The 20,586-nt window shown below is 49.0% G+C and overlaps 1 long non-coding RNA gene across 1 annotated transcript; it reads left to right on the top strand.

Moving 5' to 3' along the window:
* Positions 1 to 514: 514 nt before the first annotated feature.
* On the top strand, positions 515 to 19,581 carry LOC139801881 (uncharacterized). Its single transcript, XR_011728378.1, has 4 exons — positions 515 to 870; positions 11,938 to 12,074; positions 15,885 to 16,090; positions 18,335 to 19,581. It is a non-coding gene; the product is annotated as an uncharacterized lncRNA (long non-coding RNA).
* Positions 19,582 to 20,586: the final 1,005 nt, after the last annotated feature.

The raw sequence follows: 20,586 nt of genomic DNA, 5'->3' as shown, positions 1-20,586 counted from the left end.
CCCCCTCCGCCGTCCTGTCCCGGCCCCCCTCCGCTCCCCGCTCCCAGCTGCTGGGCAGTTTTTAAAGAGCCCTTTCCACGCCGCCCTGCGCGACACGGGGGCTGCGCCACGCATCCCTGGCCGACGTGGTGGGGGAGTGCATGTATTTGGGGGGGAAGAGGGTGTGACACGCGTGACCGCGACGCTGCGTGTCTAGGAGGGGGGTGGGGTTGTCCTGCTTTCCCCCCCCCCCCCCAGTTAGCTGAAAATCACGGGGGAGGCTGGAAAACTCCCCACGCGAGCCGGGGAGCAGTAGCTGCGGGCAGCGCGAAGGGAGGAAGCGCAGGCTCTGCCCGACCGCGGCCTCCGCGCAGCGCGGAGCTTCACCCACTTTAAACCCCCTCTAAGTTGCGCTCTTTTAAGCTCGGCGGGCCCGGGCAGGATGTTTATACTGAGCAATGTAAACACGGGCTCGGGGGTGCTTTAATAAAAAGAAATCGGCGAAAAACTCCTGCTGCCTCTCGAAATGCCCCCCTTTTTTTTTTTTTTTTTTCTTTTTTTTTTGCCTCCGTCTCCGGGCCGGGGATAGGAAGAAGCTTCGGCCCCTTCGCCTGCTCCGGGGCTGCTTTAGGGATGAGAATGAGTTGTTTTGGTTTTGACTGGGGGGGGTAGTATATAAATCTGTGCTGACTGTTGAATGCCAGGAGCTTGATGCTCAGCTCCGGCGGATGCCACAGGCACACGCGAGGGGTGGGAGGGAAGGAGAATAAGAAGGCAGGGGAGCAAAGACCCCCTTTTCTCTCCCGCTTAACCCTCCTCCCCTCCCCCCCCAAAAAAACCACCCCTTTTTGAGCATCGCCCCATCAAGAGACCTGTCACTCACTCATCAGGGTAAGTTGCTTGAAATCTTTGTCACCTTCTTGTGGATCGCGCGTGGAAACCTGCGCTCCCGGTGGGTGGGAGGGTGGGTTGTAGGAGCCTGGGATTTCAGGGCTGCTGGCTGGGAGCAGAGCAGATGTTCTGGCTGCTGCAGCCTGCTCGCTTTCAAGATTGGAGAAAGGAATAAAGGAAGGGGGGAAAAAAAAAAGAAAAATCTCCCCCTTCCCCTCCCCTCCCCTTCTTGCAGGCCGCAGTGATGGGGGTCCGTCTGGCTGAGAGAGGGACACCCACCCCTACCCTCACCGTCTCCTAGAGTTGCTTTTAAAGTTTTTAATGATAATTTAATACCTTGGAAAAAAAGGGTGTGTGTGGGGAGAGAGAAAGATACCAATCGGGTTCCCAAACTCTCTCCGCGTTATTCGCGAGCAGTTGTGAGCAGCCTCCGGGGCGCCTGTCACATCTGTGACACAACCAAGTGGGATTTCACATCAGGGGCTTGTCTTTTTTCTTTTTTCTCTTTTTTTCCTCCCTCTCTCCTTCCTCTTCCCCTAATCTGCTCCTTCTCTGTAAAATAATTCCTTTCGCAGAAGGCATCAGCCCTCCCGTTCCCGGGGCAAGGAAGGAATTTTGGGGACGGGGGCGGGAGAGGGGAGCCCTGGGCAAACCCCAGGCTGAGGCCGGATATTTTGGAGGGGGTATAAGGTGGGGGGACACGGTTGTTTCTGGAGTTTTTCCCTTGAAAAGGAGCACAGGCTGCCCGGGGAGGCGGTGGTCGCTGCTCCCTCCTGTCCGGGGCCGCCGGGTGCGGAGCACAGCGGCTGCTCAAGGAGGAGGGGGGGGGGGGGGAAGAAGAAAGAGGCCGAGAAAAGGTTTAAGTTGTTTTGGGATTTTTTTTTTCCTTTGTTCTATATCGTTCTGCGACTGAATCTCCCCGATCTGTCCCCCAGAACTCCCGGGGAGGGAGCTCGAAACAGAACACAAAGAGCTCGTCTAAAACCCACGTTCAAAACCATCGCCACCAGCAGCTAAGAAATAAAATATCTCGCAGAAAAAACCAAAATCCAACCGAAAACCTCTCCAAAACTCAAACCTTTCCCTTTAGAAGGGTACCAGACGCTGCACGAGTGCCCTTTCCCGCCCTCGCAGCATCTTTTTGGAGTGTGAAGATTTGGATTCCGATGTATTTATTAAAGCCAGCAGAGATTAAAAATTTAAATATAGCAGATCAGGATTTATAGAGAATAGCAGAGACGTTGGATTGTTTTAAAGAGAATCCGTGAATAGAAAAAAAATGGATTTGGGGGTTCAAAAACGGGCCGGGCTGTGTTTGATGTAGTAGAAGGATGAGGCCGGACCGCGCTGGTCCTGGAGGGAATGAGGGGTGAAAAACACGCGGGGAGAGGGGTTGGTGGAAACGCTTTATTTTTTGTAAACGCTCAGCCCAGGCCCTAGAAGCGCTTTTAGGTTTTAAATGGGCCTGTTATGTTTTGTTTGGATTTTTGTTTTTTATTTTTGGAGGGGAGAGAACGGGAAAGTTTCTGGGATGAAGCTGAGGGTTGGCCCCAGAGGATGGAGGGGATTCACTTGTGCTGTTCTTTTTTTGCTGGTAGTTTTAATCAGGTTCTCTCCCAGCTCCTGGCGGGGCAGAGATTCAGGGAAGGGAAGAACAGAAGAAGGAAACATAAATAAATAAAAGATAATCTAAAAGCAATTATTCCCGCTAATCCCAGCACCGTTTGGAGCCCATTTTACCGGCCCGATCCTTCATATTCCCCTCGCCCACCACCGGCCCCGCTACCGGCTCCTTCCCGAACCCATTTCACCCCCCTTCCCTCTCCAAAACTCGGCCGTGTTTTGTGTAAAAATAGACAAATCCAAGCTTTCTTCCTTTTCCTGCTCCGAAGGTATTTTTACTAGCTAATTGCTTAAGTGAAGTCAACTTTGCAAGCAGGCCGGGCTGTAATCCGAGTATGGAAATGTATATAGGTGGTATTGTTATAGGCGGGCTGGGTGCTGCTCGGAGAGGGTTCCTGCGAGCCCGGACCACCCAGGGCGAGGGGAGTGACCGCCTCATCTCCCCCTTCCCACTGCCCCTGCTTTGCATTAACACCACCCGCAGGACCCCCCTTATCCTCCCCCTTTTTTTTTTTTTTTTGGTTCCCCAGCACCAGCCTTTTTTCCCTCGGCTGTTTTTTGGGTTGGTTTGGTGTTTTTTCTTTTGAAGGGGTGGCTGTTTTTTGCTTTTTTTAATTTTTTTATTATTATTATTATTAAACTCGCTGCCATTCCCGTGGCCGCTGGCCCCGAATCCGCCGCAAACTGATCCCTAAATGTTTATTTAAGGCCGAAGGGACACGTTCGAACGAAGGACTCTCAGGGCTAGGAAGGAGAAGGTCCCTTGAGCGGGGAGTGAACAGGCCGAGGAAGAGGTGGTATATGGGGGGGGGGGGGCACACGCACCCCTCAAACATATTTATCGATGCCCCACGCGTGTGAGTGGCTCCTTCTCGGTGGTATCCAGAATCTGGTACCCGTCCCTCGAATCGCCGGAGGTGTCTGAGGGCAAATCCCGGGACAGAGAGAGACCTGGGGGAGATTTGGGGAAAGAAAAAACAAAACAAACAATCAAACAAACAAATAATAAAAAAAAACCAAATAAACAAACAACACTGACACACACAAAACAATCGGAAATTGGGAGCGGGTGCGAAGCAGAACCACCGGAGAACCTGAGGCAGCTTCGGGGAAGTGCGGGTTGGCTGTCAGCCCCCGTGAGAAGTTCAGGCTTTGATCAGAAAAAAAAGAAAAAAAGAAAAAAAGAGAAAAAACCCTTACACTTTCCCCCCTGCTTTGTCTTCCTTTTCTCCCCTCTTCCCCCCCTACCCTTCCACAAGGTCCCCCCCCCACACACACACATTTTCCATGACGTCCTTCGATGAAATATTGCAGCAGAGGAATTTACAGCCATCTTCAGCGCAGGATTTTTTAGGAGGTTTCTGGCAGGACCCAGCCCCTGCGATACAAATCTGTTCCAGCGATAATAAGCACCGAGCGCTACCACTTAGACACAATCGCTTCCCACCGAGATCTTTAAAATATCTCCGGGTATTTATAACCCTGAGGAGGGAAGGATAGGTAGGATATTTCCCGGAGGGATGCTCATTATCTGGCTGAGATTCAGCCCCGAGGACCTGGGTACCGAGACAACCAGAGAGGCTGAGCAAGAGCAGAGCCGGGACCCGGCGGGTGATGCTCCCGGCAAACATCTTTGCCCTTAAAGGCGGCCAAAAGTGTAAATCCAGGTGTAAATACATATGTAAATCCAGGCTGGCATTATTGAGCCACCTCTACCTCCTCGGACAAGTTTTCTCCCTTGGGGCGGTCCTCTAGGGATGCCCTCAAACTAAACAGGACTCCCGGGAATGGTTGCCCCCCACCTCTCCCAGTTTTGGGTGTTTTGTTTTTTTTTTTTTGTTTTTTTTTTTTTTTTTTGGCAGAGAAAACGGGGAGCCGTTTCCAGCTTTTCCAGACCCAAATTGTCACGGGTTGGACGTAAAATAGGGACGGCGGTGCCTGAGAAACATTTTAATTCCACGAATCTTTGGGAGATCTAGAATCACCTCCACCTCCCGACGTCTCCCGGTGCGAGAAGCCTGGAAGAGCCGAGCCGGGCCAGTGAGTGCCCCAACCCAAAACTGGGGAGACCAAGGGGTTTCCCCGGGGTTCGGTCTTATTTTTCCAGCCTTATTGCACTTTTTTTCGTTGTTTTCTTCCCACTTTTGAACCCCAAACCTGTCGAAATAGCCCCGGTGTGTCGGTGAAAGCAGAACGGGTCATTTTTAGGGACGGGGAGGGTAGGGTCACCGGTCCCCCGTTTCGGGCTGTCACACAAAAACCTTCTGCACGGAGAGGTGAGAGAAGTTAAAACGGAATAGTCCGAATCACGGAGGAAAGGGTTATTTTTCTTGCACGGCTGCTAAAATACACGGGGAAGGGATATTGTCGGGCTAAAGTAGAACCAAGCTGGCGGCTTCGCCTGCAAGTTAAACATAGAAACACGCGGAAAATAAACCCGTCGGCATTTGGGGAAGGATTCGGCCTCCTTGTGCCGCACAAGGTGTATTTAGGGGACATCTCGTACGGATTCCATCACCGTGCAGAGTCCCGGCTCGGTCCCCGGTGCTGCGGGTCCGGGTGGGCTCTTGGGAGGGAGCAAGGACTTTGTGACGGTCCCCAGGACCACCGAGGCAGGAGCATCACCCGGCTCCGGGGGAAGAAGAGGTGCCAACACCCAGGGAAAATGTCCCCGGGGTCTCTAGCATCCGTTTCCCAGGCACAGACCGCTTCTGCCTTGTCACCTGCAGAGCCCGAGGGAGAGGGATGCGGCGGCAGAGCCACTCAGGACGCGGTGGTCCCCCGTGGGGAGGGGTGCGGCAAGAACAGCGGCTGCCGAGGGAGGATGCTAGGGACAGGACACCCCCCGGGAGAGCTGGCACCTTCCCTGGGGGCCCTGACAGCGGCCTGCAGGGAGGTACCGACCTCCGCAGGTATCCTAACGGGGGAGAAAATCTGGGGGTCCTGGGGGGCGAGCTTTGTGTCTCTGGTCTCTACTACAGAGCTCCCAAGGGACCGATTGGGTTCTCCCCGTTTACAAAAGAAGTTTTTTGGTGGAGGGAACCCCGGAGCATCCCTCTGGAGGGGAAAAAATACTCCAGCCGTGGGCAGTTTCTCAGGGACCTTTGCTTCAAGGAGAGGGGTTGGGCTGCAGAGCGGCCCTGCAGCCCCCAGGTAAAGCTCTGTCCCTCTGTCCCCCTCCTCAGTCACCGCCTGTGACCCAGGGCAACCTCCTGAGTCTTTAAACCTTATTTCTACAACAAATCTCGTATCTAAACCACGCTCCCCTTCTTTCTCCAATACATAAAGGGAGTTTCGAGACTCATGGTCACAAACAACGTGAAAAATCCCCGCTGTGAACAACTAAAATTCCCCTCTTCTCTTTGCAGAGACCTGGGGAGAGTTTTCCTTGGAAGCTCTCCCGACAAAAACTGTTTTCTGTCGTTATTATTATAGGTGTATTTCTTTGATAAGTGAATTCTTATTTAATGATGTCTCGCTAAATTAGTGAACCCCGGCAGCTACTGGGGGCACTGGAGCCACACTACTGGGTGCTGAAGCCTCGGGACCCCATTTACTTTGCAGTTACCAGCTCAGACAGTTAAAAGACACCAAAAATTGGTTAATCATCATTCCCACCTCCTTAGAAAAACAGAGGAGAGCGTGGTAAAACGATGCCCTCGGCACGACCGGCCCCTAGATAAATATTATAAACGATTTTTTGGAGGGCGGGGGCTTTGAAAAAATATTCTGCAGGGAACAAGGTGCTCGGTTGGCATCCCCGGGAGAGATGCTCAGTGGATATTTAAAATGCCCGAGGCAAGGTGGCAAGATTTTCCGCAGCTCTGGTTATTATGCCCCGAAATTAACCGATTTCTGGTTGCTTTTTTTTTTTTTCTTTCTTTCTTTTTTTTTTTTTTTTTTTGGGGGGGGAATCAGGCTGATAACGGGAACAGCACATCCACCTTCCCACGGCGCATCTGAGGGTTTTTTTTTTGGGGGGGGGTGGTGGATGTAGGTGTGTGGAAAGGGAAAGAAATATGGAGGGGGAAAAAAAAAAAAAAAAAGAAAGTGGCGCAGAAGTCCTTAAAGATCCCAATAACGAACCCAGAAGTTGTTTCGTTTCTCCGTTTTTCAGACTCGCTCCCTGAAAGATAAAACGCTCCAGCGCGTTTTGCAACCTCAGCTCCTCGCCCTTCGTTTTCCCTAAATTCCACTTCTTAAAATACACAAAATCTATTTCCACCTCACAGCCTTAAAAATCGGTGCATGGGGGAAATCCCGCCTGGTCCCCAAGATGCTGAGAGCAAATACCTGGGATTTTTAAAATTTTTTTTATTTATTTTTTTTTCTGACTACCTGCAGGGAAAGATGCTTCCCCAGGGCTTGGGTGGCACCATAATAATTTTCCTTCCAGTATCCGTCGTTTCTCCTTTGGAAACGATCGAACTCCTCACTCAAAGCTCAAGAACTCCCCTCACCAAAACGGGGTCGGTCCCTCGTGGGTCGTGTCTCCCCCCCCACGCGTGGGGCGCGGTGATGCCGTCGGGGCGCGGTGCTGAGCCCTTAAACCGCATCGAAATCCCCGCAGAGCCTCGGAGTTGATGGGGAGGGGTGGGGTGGGAGGTGGGGGGGAGTCTGTCGATTAAGGTTAAACTGTTGTAATTAAAACAAATCCCGGCGTGTTGTGAAAATCGCTCTGGCACATCGGGAAAGGGCATTTGGGAAGAGGTTTAAGAGCAGGGCTGGAGCGGAGCCCTGGATCGGGTTGTTTGGTAAAGAGAAATGGCTCCAAATATTGAAATAGGTAAATGGGAATAGAGAGAGATGGACCTGGAGGGGGGAGAAAGGGAGGGAAGGAGAAAGTGAGGGGGAAAAAAAAGGCAGAACGATGTACGGAGAAAGAGAAAATAGGGGGGGAGAAAATGGGAGAAAGAAAAAGATGTAAAGAACAAGAACTAAGGAGAAAAAAAAGAGAGAAAGAGAAGAAAAGAGAGAAAAAACCTGAAAACAAAGGAAACTGAGTAGCAGGGAAGCAGACAAAAGAAGAGGTAAACACAAAAATAAGAAAGAAATAAAGATAAAAGAAAAATAGAGAGGAAGAAGAAAAGGTGGAAAAGAAGAGAAGAGGGAGGGAAAGAGAAAATAAAAAAGAGAGAAAATGCAAGGAAAAAAAGGAATAAAGGGGCAGAGGAGCAAAGGCACAAAGGGAAAGACGGAGAGAGAGTAAGGAAGAAAGAAAAAGGAAAGAGGAAAAAAGAATGAAGAAAAGAGGGGAAAAAAGGAAAAAATAAAAGGAAGAGAAAGGGAAAAAAAGGGAGAATAAGAGAAAGGAAACATGAAAGAAAAAACCAAACTAATAAACAAACAAAAAAAACCCCAACACGCCCAAAAACAAACAAGGAAGAAAGCAAATACGAAAAGGGAAATTAATTTCCTGCAAAACCAATAGTAAGACTTAGACAAGATAATTTTTCCAGGGAAAACGGGGCTGAGCCGAGAGAAAAAGCCTCCCACGGGCAGAGAAGGTTCTGCCTGTCCTCTCCTCTCCTGTCCCCTCCGGGACCACCCGGTACCCCCTCGGCCGGTACCTTGAATTTCCCCCCGACCATCGTGAAACAGGGAGAAAAAAGAAAAAAAAAACAAACCCCAAACCTAACTCTCCGTCCAAAAAACGCCAAACAAACAAACAAACAAAAAAAAACCCCACAACCCAACACCCCTGGCTTAGGTCGGGGAAATTTGGGTTTTATTGTTCCCCGAATCTTTTCTCGCAGAGAATTGATGGAGAACGAACGGCTCTGCCCATCCAACTCCCACTCCCGGGACAGGGACACGAAGGAGACCACGAGTTTAACATCAATTTTCCCGTGTTTTTTCCACGCAACCTCTGCCCTGTGGCTCGCTGCTCCGCGCCCCTTAAACCAGGCTTAATACCCGCGGCCGGCTTCTCATTGACTTCCCTGGCTTAGTAGGTGGCCGTGTATATTTTTGTTGCAGTAGTGTTTATGTTAATGAAAAAGGCTGAGATTACAAACAGACCACTGAATGCCCGGGATGTTGCTGCTGGATTGGTTTAAATTGGGTATTTTAAACCTAATCAGTTTTTTTTGGGTGGAGCAAAAAATTATATATATATATAAGTATATATATATATTTATTTTTTTTTTTTTTTTAAGAATACTAATTATTTTTAGCAGAAAACCACCTTTGGGACCCTTTGTCTCCGCTTTTGGGATTGCGGGTAGGGATGGAGAAGGGTTGCAGGGAAAAGCATCTCCAAAGTTTTGCCACGAAATCAAAGAAAAGGAGCCCCGGGCTCCTGGAGGTGGGCAAGGGAAAGGGGGGTTTAGCTCGACCTCCTCCATCCCCTCACCCTGCAGAAGGGTTCCCGGGTCCTGGTAGCAAATGGGTGCGTGTGCCCCGAATCTTGGGTGCGGGAGGGGATCCGCAGGTGATGGGATGGTTCATGGTCAGGGGGGTTCTTTGCTGAGGGGAGTTAAACAGAACCTGAAATCCTCTCAAAAGAAAAGCAAAGCAAAGCAAAAACCAACCAACAACAAACCAAACCAAACAAAAACCCCCACCCGGTAATTTAGAATGGTAAAAATCTACACGTATCATTCCAGTCTTTAAAAAATTATAACTAAGCAGGAATCAATCAATTTTCATAAAAATGCAGAAGTTTTTTTAAGGGAGCAATAACCATCAGCCTGTTACTTTGATTTCAGCCTAACTTTGGGGTCAACCTCATCCTGTTTTTCATAGCCAAAACCTCTCCAAATTTATCCCTATCCTTCCCCCCTCCAACCATTTCTACCCCCGTCTGCATTCGTGCGTTTGAGCTGCTGATAATTAAAAAAATCAGTTTTTTTTTTCTTCCCCCCCACTTTTTTTTTCCCCAACCCATAATTTCCCAGCATGGACGGATCCACTTTGGGTCGCAGCAAAAGGGTTTCTCCCCCCATCCCCTACACCCCTCCAGGAGCTCTGGGAACGAACGTGCCTGCAGTTTGGCATCTTGTTCCTTTTCAACACTTTCCTTTTGTGGGCAAAAGCTCTCGGTGGAGAGGAGCCTCTCTACGACGAAGCCAGGCAGACCTGGAGGGTTTGTACATTCAGATATTTTACTACTGTTAGGATTCCTCATTGACTGAAACCCAAAGAAAATGGGAGCGTGAACAAATCGCCGTTTAAAGGGGATGCGAATAAAACTGGGGGGAAACTTTAGCAGGGGAGGGATTGAAGAAAACGAGGGGAAAAAAACGGGAAAATGAGAAAACCCTACCCAATAATGTCCCCGTTTTCACTAGAGCTGCAGGGGGGGGTCTCCCTGGGCTACGGGGTGCAGAAAAACACCCTGAAAACAGCTTTTCTCCCTGAAAATATCTGAAGGAGATCGAAGCTCCCCCCAGAAAGGGGAAAATTCTCAGCGCGGGGCTGAGCGAGAACGCGGGGAAGTTTCTTTGTTCTCTTCTCGCACCTGGAATTAGCTTTTAGTCCATGATGCTTTTGTTTTTCCTCTTTTCAAATTTTTTTTAATTTTTTTAAATTTTTTTTTTTTAGGGAAGAACATTTTTTTCCTCCAGTGACATTTTGGAGGGGGAGGGGAACTGTCAAGGTAAAAAAAAAAAAAAAAAAAAAAAAAGAAAAAAAAAAAAAGAAAAAACAACCCCAACCCCAGCAGAGCAGCTGGCTTTGGAGAAAACATCACCCAAAAGTGAGCTGCTAGAGCCACGTAGGCCCTGGAGAAGTGCCAGGCTGGGGTGCAGCTGGGAAGGGGGGGCAAGCTGTCCCCCCTAAACACACATCCCCAGGACAGGGGGTCCGGGGACCCCCTTAAACACACGACCCCTGCTTGGTTCTCACCCTTAGAGCAGGGTGAGAACAGTTCAGGCAGCCCCGGCGTGAGGAGCAGCGAAGCGATGGGGACAAAGGGCTGTCCCCCGTCCCCGAGCACACACGTGTGTGCACACACACACACACACGTACACACACTCCCTGACCCCCCCTCCATCTCCTTTAACCCCCACATCCGACCGCGCTGCTCTCTAGAAGCACTAATGATGCGGCGGACCAGCCCTGCGGTGTGAGGCGAAAGCAGATGAAAGTGATGTCACATTAATGTCAGCTCACAAGTCGAGCCCACACAGCCTTGATTGCTCTTACTAATCTTGCCAATTTGTCTGTCAGCACTTGGCTAATCCCTAAATAGCCTCCCAACAGGTGCTTTATGCTCCCGCCACATCCCTGCTCCCCGGGCACCCCCCGGGAGCCCCGCTCGCCCTTCCCTGGTGACACCGACTTTCTCCTGTCCATCTGGGACCGGTTCTTTTTCCTCCCAGGGAGGGCTGGAAGGGAGAGAGGCGACTTTGCAGATGTTGTTTAGTCTGTCCAAAGAAGGGTCGGAGCTTCGGGCTTCCCAGAAGGAAGTGATGAGCTGGGGGTGAGGAGATGCTGGAGAAATCGGGGTTCCGGGGTGGTGGTGGGGGAATTAACGGGGGGGTGAGTGAAACTTCCATCGGGGGTTTAGCTCCACATGGCACCCCCGCCTCAAGTGGAGCACTTCAGGGAGCCGTGGTGTATTTATCTGTCCCGGGTTGGGTGGTTTTCTTGAGAAGATGACAACAAAAAAAGTCCCAGCTGAAGCTGCAGGGGAAAAGCCACCTCGCACCTGAAGAAGTTAATTAAGCTGAGGGTCGATTATGTCCTTTGCCGCCCCATCAGAAAATCCACCGGCTTATTATCGTGTATACTGAGCTTTAAAGTACCAGTTGTAGGAGTAGAAAACTAAAATTAATTGTATTACCAGGCAGAACCTTCCTAATGTTGGTATTTAGCACAGTCGTCTTAATCACAAAGCACACATTTTGTGTTGAGGGCTGTTAAGTGCTAAACCCAATTAGCTGCTAAACACTATTGATTGCTAAAGAGGAGACCAGGCTGCTTTCTTTTCTCTGCATTAAATACAGATTTTCAAATTTTATTTTATTTTTTATTTTTTTTTTTTTTTTTAGAGTATGTTTTATTTCTGTTTGGCAGCTCTGCTGCACGAAATGCTTCCCAAGCAGCTTGTGAGCATTGCAGTGGTCTCCTCCTCCTATTTGCTTGGGAGATGCTCTGGGCTGAAGAACTGCCAAACTTGTCTCCTATTTTATATCCAAAGTTTGGCTCGGGTTATTTCCAGCCCTGCAGGAAGGAAGAGCTTTCAGGAGCATCTTCAACCGTTTATCCCAGAGCCTGGTCCAAAGTGGTCAGAGGCAACCAAGGGAAGGATATCCACTAATTGAGCTCAGGGTTGTTCATCATTAACCCTGGGGAACTTCAGATCAGACCCTAAAAGCTCTCTAAAAATACCATTCATGACCACAAGCTGTTTCACTCCATCCTGACCTGGATTTATTATCAGGAGACGGTGAGATTTGGATTTCTTTATTTCTTTTTTATTCTCCTTTCTTCCCAAAGCCATTTATTTCAGCCAAGAAGACCATCCATCACCTCCTGCTGGAACTGACCTACAATCCAGGGATATTCTTAGATCCTCAGCATGTCAGGAAACGGCTAGCAGCCCTGCATGATGCAAATATTTGGACGACAGAGAGGTAGGAAAGATTGTCCAAATGTTTATTAAAGCCTGTTGATAGCCTAAGGATTTATAACTGGTGTCTAATGTCTGCCCCCACACAGCTCCTCTAGCAGGTGCATCCAGTTTCAACATGACACCCAGTCCCTGTGTGCTCTGGGAAAAGGGGATGCAGGACAAAGCCAGTTTCCCAGCTTCCTTTTCCCAGCTCTGCTCCATGGTTTGGAGCCCACGGAGCAGCAAGCTAGGAACCCAGGATCCAATGATACGTGCCCCTGGTGATAGAGGGACCTGCAGAGGGACCTGGACACACTGGAGAGTTGGGCTGACTCCAACGGGATGAGGTTCAACACGGCCAAGTGCCGGGTCCTGCACTTTGGCCACAACAACCCCATGGGGAGCTCCAGGCTGGGCACAGAGTGGCAGAAAGGGACCTGGGAGTCTGGATTGCCAGGAAGCTGAAGAGGAGCCAGCAGTGTGCCCAGGTGGCCAAGAAGGCCAATGGCATCCTGGCCTGGATCAGAAACAGCGTCACCAGCAGGTCCAGGGAAGGGATTCTGCCCCTGTGCTCAGCCCTGGGGAGGCCACACCTTGAGTCCTGTGTCCAGTTCTGGGCCCCTCAGTTCAAGAAGGATATTGAGGTCCTCGAACAGGTCCAAAGGAGGCAACCAGGCTGGTGAAGGGACTCGAACACAGATCCTATGAGGAGAGGCTGAGGGAGCTGGGGCTGTTCAGCCTGAAGAAGAGGAGGCTCAGGGGAGACCTCATTGCTCTCTACAACTCCCTGAAAGGAGGATGGAGCCAGGGGGGGGTTGGTCTCTTTTCCCAGGCAGCTCTCAGTAAGACAAGAGGGCATGGTCTTAAATTGTGCCGGGGGAAGTTCAGATTGGACATTAGAAAGAATTTTTTCACAGAAAGGGTGATCAGACATTGGAACGGGCTGCCTGGGGAGGTGGTGGACTCGTCGTCCCTGGAGACATTTAAAAAGCGACTCGATATGGCACTCAGTGCCATGGTCTGGTGACTGTGGCAGTAGTTGTTCAAGGGTTGGACTCGATGATCTCTGAGGTCCCTTCCAACCCAGCCTATTCTATTCTATTCTATTCTATTCTATTCTATTCTATTCTATTCTATTCTATTCTATTCTATTCTATTCTATTCTATTCTATTCTATTCTATTCTATTCTATATTCCAACCATTGCTGATGTTTCCCATCAAAACAAGCTCATTGGGAGTGTTTAGGTGGAATTTCCCATCTGAGAGCAAGGCTCAGAATTATTTAGGCCCAGCAGAATACTCCCTGTCAAACTCCTTCAGTGCTGCAGTGGAGGAAACTCAGGGCATTGTTCTAGTTCTCGTTCTTGGCTTTTCACTTCCTAATTTCCACCGCTGGGATTTGAGCTCTTCTGTCACACAGTGAGCTCTGATTGCTGCTGGAGCCACAGGAGAAGTGCAACGGGGCAGATTTAACCATTTCTGGAGTTCAAATAGCTACAGCTTGCCTGTGGTGGAGCAGAACCCCCTGGAGATGACCCCTACCTATTGCCAGGGAGCCTCTACCTGACCCTTCCATCCTAAAGGGGACTGTCCAGCCCAGACAGCCCAAGCAGAAGCAGGAAATGACAGTAAAGGAAAGATTTAGCACCTTGCCCAGGGCCATTTGGTGATTTGGTGGCAGAATGGTCAGCTCTGATGTCCTGATACCCTGCAACCTGCTGGCCCCAGGCCACTGCTTCAGCAGCATCCAGAGGGAGCTCAGGAGGCTCCAGCCAAACCTCCTGCTCAGAGCTGGTCCCTCAGCAGTGCTGCATCAGATTTGTTCAGCTGAGCCTTGAAAACCTCCAAGGACAGAGTCCAACAACCATGAATATTGATAATCCAGGTAGAAGAGCTGCTGCCAGGACACTCGTGTCCATCCAACCAGGCTGTCAGGGGCTGGTTTGGCTGTAAGCGTTGCTGCTACCACATTATTGAGAAACTTAACTGTAGGAAAAGGGAAAAAAACAGCATGGATTCCTTCCAGCCTGGTAATCACCTTCCCCTCTATTATTTTGCAAGTTTTGACCACGCTGGGAAGATGAAGTCCTGCATTTAGTGTACTCCAGACACAAGAAGTGTAACCACCAGCAACTGCATCTGCTGCAGAAAAGCCTTGAATTCATTACAGCCCCAAGGAAGGAGCAGAATTTACCCACTGCTCAGAGGAGAAGCACAATGACCCTATTGTTTTGCCACGGGGAAGATTTCTTCATTGCAGACTGTTGAGTAAACTGCATGTTTTCTATTTGTTACCTGATTTATTTCAGTGAGCTACCCCAGCTAGAGTTAAGACCATTCACCATCCTGAGAGGAACTGTGGCAGGCTGTGGAGCAGATTATTAGTATTACCTCTTTTAGCTTGTTTTAAAAAAAAAAACAACCCAAAACACTAAGTCAAGAACTTGGTGTTCTAAGCAGAAGGAATTGTGTAAGGAAATATATGGGAAAGAAGAAGTAAGTGCTCAAATTCCAAAGTCATCTGTTGTGCTCAATGAAGGTTTTTTTTTTTTTTATATATTCAAAGAATCCAGTCCTGGGTTTGATGTCACATTCTTGGGGTGACCTTAGATGTGGAGTCATAACTCAGACTTATCTGGACATCCCTCTCTCTCTCCCTGAACATATTTCCCAACCACTACCCACCAGTGCTGGAAACACAGATCCTTGGTGAGGATCTTGAGCCATCAAGTGGCTCCGAGCCAGGGAGTTGTGAGGAAGAACCAGTGGCATCTGGGAAAGGAGCTGGGTGGTGGCTCCAAGATGTCACAGGGGCTGGTGGCACCTGGACCAAGTGTCCCAGGGACCATACTGTGAACAGCCCCAAGCTTTTTTCACAGCTTCCACATCAACGTTTCCTCCCCTGAGGATGTGCTATAGGACTGGAGTCCTCCTGCAGATTTCCCTCCATGGAGACTGGGGAAGGGATTGCACACTGGTGTGACTGGGGCTCCCATTCCTCCAGGCTCCATGGATGTGGTGGGAATGCGAGGGATCAGGTGAAAGAAGTGTCAGGCTGGGCTGGTGGGGACATCCAGGCTGTCCTCTCACCAAGTTGCTGGAAGATGTTAACCCCTGGAGAGGGAGAACAGAGACTCTGGCTGTGGCTTTCCCGTTTCATCCCACAACTGCAATCCTGGAATTTTTTTTTGCTGGTGTCTGCCCCGAGGAGCCCCCACATTGCCTGGGGGCAGCTGAGGCTCAAACCTCTTGGCAGAAAAGCCTGCAGCTCTTCTTGGCAGCTCCAACCTCCTTCTCAGAGCAGTTTTAGGATGTGCCAGCTTTCAGAGAGGGGGTGGAGGGATGGAGCCCACTCCTCTGTTTTAGGATTCACTCCCATGTTCCCAGCTGGCCCAAAGTAGCTGCACTTGGGCTTTCTGGCTTTGGGCAGGTGTGTGCTCACCTTGCTGGGGCAGATCCATCAATTTTTTGAAACTTGGCTCTCTCCAAGCCCTAAAATTACAGCTTCTCACTTGGGAGTCTTCTCACCGGGAAGTGTTGCTGCTCTTCACCTCCCTTTTGCTATTGAAGTCCAATCAAAAGAAGGTTGGAAAACGAATAGGATTTGCCCCAGAGTTGATCAAAGATATAAATGAGCTCAGTTCCTTGTCCATTTGGGCTTGGAGGCTGTAAGGATGGCTTGTGGTCCAGACCAGAGTGATCTTTCAGCTATATTTAATTAGATGTTTTTTTCTAAAGCAAACCATTACTGACAGATTGAAAAGTTTGGGGTTTTTTGGGTTGTTATTTTGTTTTTTTATTTTTTTTCTTTTTTTTTTTTGTATTCTACAGGATTTTTTTCTGCCAGGGAACATGCAGGACTCACTCAACCTCTGCTTCCTTGGAGTAAATCACAGCGTGGGGCTGCCTTATCTCAACCAGAAAGCCTGGACAGGAATGTTGCACTGTCCAGCCCTCAGGCCACCCACCCCTGATCCCAGGAATCAGCATCTGCTCCAGATCCAAGCTCTGACCCTTCAGGGATGCATTTTTGCAAGGTCAGGAGGTTGGGTGGTAAAAGGGGAGTGGGAATAGCAGAGAGATGAGGCTGACTCTGCAAAGAGGCTTGAGGGGGGATGTTTACACTGGCCATTAAGCACAGATTTGAGCCTGTTCTCCTCTCCAGCTTTGCTGCCCATCAGGCACAAGCACAATTCCACCTTTAAGGTTTTCTGGATGAGGGGAGACCACAGATGCTCTTCCCCTTTGGTCCTTGGTATGCAACTTGGGATGGAGCAGGTAAGACTTTGTAGGGTGGTGCTGTCAGCATGAGCTGCATCTGAGATGGTGGTGGGATAAGCAAAAGGAAGTAAAAATAACCACAAAAGCCACATGGAAGAGGAGGAGGGGAGAACCAACCCTATGGAGATGGCAGCAGATGGGTGTCCATGGCAAATGGGTGGAGATGGAGCTCCAGGTAGTGCTTGCACCCTTCTTTTTTGTGTTGTGTTGTGTTGTGTTGTGTTGATTCACCACTTGTAAGCTTGGCAAAAAAAAAGGATTGTAAAAAATCCTTGGGTCTATTTTGTGCACATTGATGAACCATGCTGCCCTGTGTGGAAATGGTGTTCTTTAGGATCAGGTCAAAAAAATTAATTTAACGTGAAGTTTCTCCGTGAAAATTCTATTGCATTTCTCTGGAAAGGCAAAAAAAAATTGGCTTCCTCCAAGAAAGAACTGTTAAAGGGGTCCCTGAGCATGGTCTGACTGCCCATCAGGAACAGGGAGAGGCTGTTTCTATGTATATGAAACAATTTCCTCAGCAGATATTTCAATAAAAAGAGAAAAAGGGGGAAAAGGAGAACGCTCCAAGCAAAATTCTACTTTTTTTTCAGCTGCTAAATTAGCAACGGATTATCTTTTGCACAGCTATTTTTGTATGAATCTTTCCTGAATGGTGAGGAAAACATAATTTCCTTTTTTTTTTTTTTTTGGGTGGGGGGGAATGATCTCAACGAGGGAGACGAAGACTCCAGTTGGTTGCCCAGTGAAATAAGGATTCACTGTAAAATAGAGAGGGCTGCAGGGTGAATTCTTCCCTAACTCCTCATTAAAAGAAGCTACCCCAACTCCCACTGAACCTTCTAAGGGAGCAGCTCCTTTCAGAACTGAATTTTCAAGTCCAAAATCCAGGATACCCCATGCCCATCACCCACCTCCCAGCCCACTGAAGGAAGAGCTTTGGACCTGAAGCCACCCACCACAATATCCCTGAATCCAATTCCCATTTTGGCCCTCACTTTCCTCCTTGGCAGAGCAGGGAATCTCCTTCCCTCCCTCTTTTTTCCCCCCTTCCCTCCCTTCCTCGCCGTGCAGCTGCTGAACTCTGCTAGGGAAAGGCTCCCAGATGTGCTCGGGAGGGAGCAGGCAGAGTCCTGAATTCCACCCCGTGCTGAGTGGACTCTTTTGTATATTTTTCTTTTAAGGAGAAAATATGTAGAGAGTCCTTGGAGAAAGGCTGGGGACCAGGCACATCCCTGGGAGCACGCTAACCACAAGGCAAAGAGGTCCTGGAAGTTACACCCCCCCCTCCTTTGGCTCCTTTTCACCTGGAAGATGGACTGAGTGGCTGATGGGCAGCTCTCAGCAGCTGAAGTCCATCTCCATCACACAACAGGTCCCCCAACCCTTTCCTGGGAATGGTGACCAGACCCTTGGACAAGGGACCAGACCCTTTGGTTTTCACTCCCAAGCCAGTGAGTGCCTCAACACCTAACCACCCACAGTTGGTATTTTTGGTATTTTTGGCTCCTACACGAAGTGCTGTCTCAGATGGATCAATGCTCACATGCCCCAAAGTGTTTTATGGAGCTGGTTTTGTTGCAGTTGAAGTGCACAGAGCCCTGGTGCTTGGTAGCTGCTTGATTATTGCGTGAGACAAAAGATTTCTGAAGTGTTGGCCCTCATTTAGTTAATCACCTCCCTGATGTGAAATACAAGAAGAGGTTCAGAACTCATTGTTTCTGGAGAAACAGGAACCCAGCGAATGATTTCATATCACAGCTTGGCAAAAGAAAAAGAAGAAATTTCTGTAATTGTTCCCATTAACCCAGTGCAAAGAATTCATGCTCAATCTCTACTGCACTCTGCTTCACTTCTGCTGTGAATTAGGGGACAGAAAGTCAGCACGGAACCACATAAAAAAAAAAAAAAAAAAAAAAAAAAAAAAGCAGTGAAACAAGCTGTGCTTTATTGAGTATTTGTAGTTCTGCCACCAAACCCATTTCCTTTCTGCTTTACAGGTTTCTGGCCAGCTACACCGATGACTCTCACAGCCAACCCATAAATTCAGGGATGTTTTGCAGGGGGGCTTTATCCATACACAAGCCAGGAGAGCGTGGGATGAGGAAGGACATCCCTGACTGTGCTGTAGGACTGAGCTGGGGCTTGGAGACAAGAGGACCCTCACCTCAAGAAGTGTAGACAAAGCCAATTTTTGGAGCCAGTCATTGGATCATTCCAGCCCCAGGCAATGGAGATGGGCTATGATGCACATCAGTCTCTGTGTGCATGAAATGACCCAATCCTCCTCTTTACTGAAGTTTTCTCCTCTTTTCTTCTATAGGATGCATCCATGACTGGGTCACCTCAAGGGTTTTGTTGCTTAAGACACCCCCCCACTATCCCTGTGTCAGAGAGACTCACATTCCCAGTTCTGATTTCCCACCAGCCTCAGATCTCCTCAGCCCAGGCATCCCAGGGAGGAGCAGAAGGTCCTAGCAAGGTGTTTTATGGCCATGGACCACCACGGGCAAGATCAGCCTGGCCATTTGCCATCAGACCAATGGCTCTGTGATGCCAGGGGGTGTCCTGCCTGTGCACCTGTCTGGAACCAGGAGCCTTCCATGCCCTCTCCCACCCCTGGTGTGGAGACACCTCAACCACCTCCCCAATTACCTGGGGGATCTGCATCCAAACCCAGTCCCGCAATGAACAACACTAAAAAATGGGATCCAGCAGCACAAATCCCACTCTGGCCACCCAGCCCTGCTGGAAGGACCAGAAGCCACGGACCTGCTCCATCTCAGGAACCACCATGGGACAGGTTTTCCCTGAGATAATTAACACTAATTGTGCCACTTTGCTATCTCAGCAGGGCTGATAGGGTATCAAGGAGATAAGGGGCTCTCAGCACAGGTAAATGCTGTCAGAGCTGTGGTGGGCTGAGCTGCCTTTGGGAGGGGTTATCTCTCCCCAGGCACCAACTTCCTAAGGGGGGACACTGAGGTCCTCAGGGTACTTGTGACTGCCACAATCCCCTAAGCTTTTTAGGAGGTGCTAGAGGAGGATTTTTGTGACTTGGGCTAGGAAAGCAAGATGGCATTAATTTATAGCCATTCATTTAAATTTACTAAACATGCAGTTTATTCTTTGGAGTGGTTTTTTGCTGGTGTGAATTTAGAATGGTGGAAATGAAGGTTTCAGCATTTCTCCTTTTTTAAATATTTTATTTATTTTTCCCTCACAGAGAAATAAATTATCTTCTTCTTCTAACAACTTCCATATTGTCCAGATCTTTTTTTATTTCTCACCTCTGCTGATCTACACCAAGTGATAGGAGTTATCACCTGCTTACCAAAGTGCAAACTTGGACAAGGTGATACGGTTGGTCTGCAACATTTGGGGAATTTTTTTCCAATAGAATACTTGAAAATTTTGGAGCCAACTCAGAAAAATGTTGTGTGCAGACGTAGATTCTGCCAGTACCACATCAGTCCCCACGTGTTGTTTTGGCACTTGGGTATCTCAGCTCTTGCTGTGGAAGCTGAGAGCACCTGCAATGGTTGAGTCAACAGCTTCTGAAGGGTTGGCAAAGGCTCACACACCTGGGAAACCTGCTGGGTCCTCTAAACCAGACCTTGGGATGTTTTCCATGTTGTGTCCCCAGAATAAAAGCAACACAGGAGATTCTAAGATGGGCAGGCAGGTGGACAAGGAATATTTTCTTTCTCAAGGTACTTCAATCATCCCTTTTTCCTTTTACTCTGCAAGTCTGATCCACTTTCACTTTGGTTTAAGTTACCAGAGTTTCTCAGCCTGTTTCTCAGCTCATAACAAAGTCTGTGGCCAGCTCTTTCTTTGATAATTCCTCCCCCCCCCATTTGTTTATCTCAAGTACTGAGCTTTGTTCCAGGCCCAAAACCAAAAGCCTTTCTACCCTGTTCTCTTCTTGACTTGTTGCAGATGTAACGAAATAAATCTTTAGAAAGAACAAACCTTCACTTCCTCTCTCCCATCTGATTCAGTCACAAACCCCAGGAAAGAAAAATAAATCACGACGGGAGCTTGCCCATTCCCGAAGGATTCCACGTCTGATGGCCTTGAAATCCTTATTTTGAGCATGGCCAAAGTCAAGGAGTGACAAGGAAAACTTGGGAGCAGCCTGGTTTGATGGTCAGCAGCAGTTTTTGAGCACAACCAAAGTGCTGGTGCCTTCCCAGAGCTCATCTCCCAGGCAATGATGGTGATGTCCATCCCTCACAGCCCCAGTGCT

The sequence above is a fragment of the Heliangelus exortis genome, chromosome 13 (assembly GCF_036169615.1).
Source record: "Heliangelus exortis chromosome 13, bHelExo1.hap1, whole genome shotgun sequence".
NCBI lineage: Eukaryota > Metazoa > Chordata > Aves > Apodiformes > Trochilidae > Heliangelus > Heliangelus exortis.
Note: the sequence above shows the minus strand (reverse complement) of the source record. Positions and strands in the feature narration are given on the sequence as shown.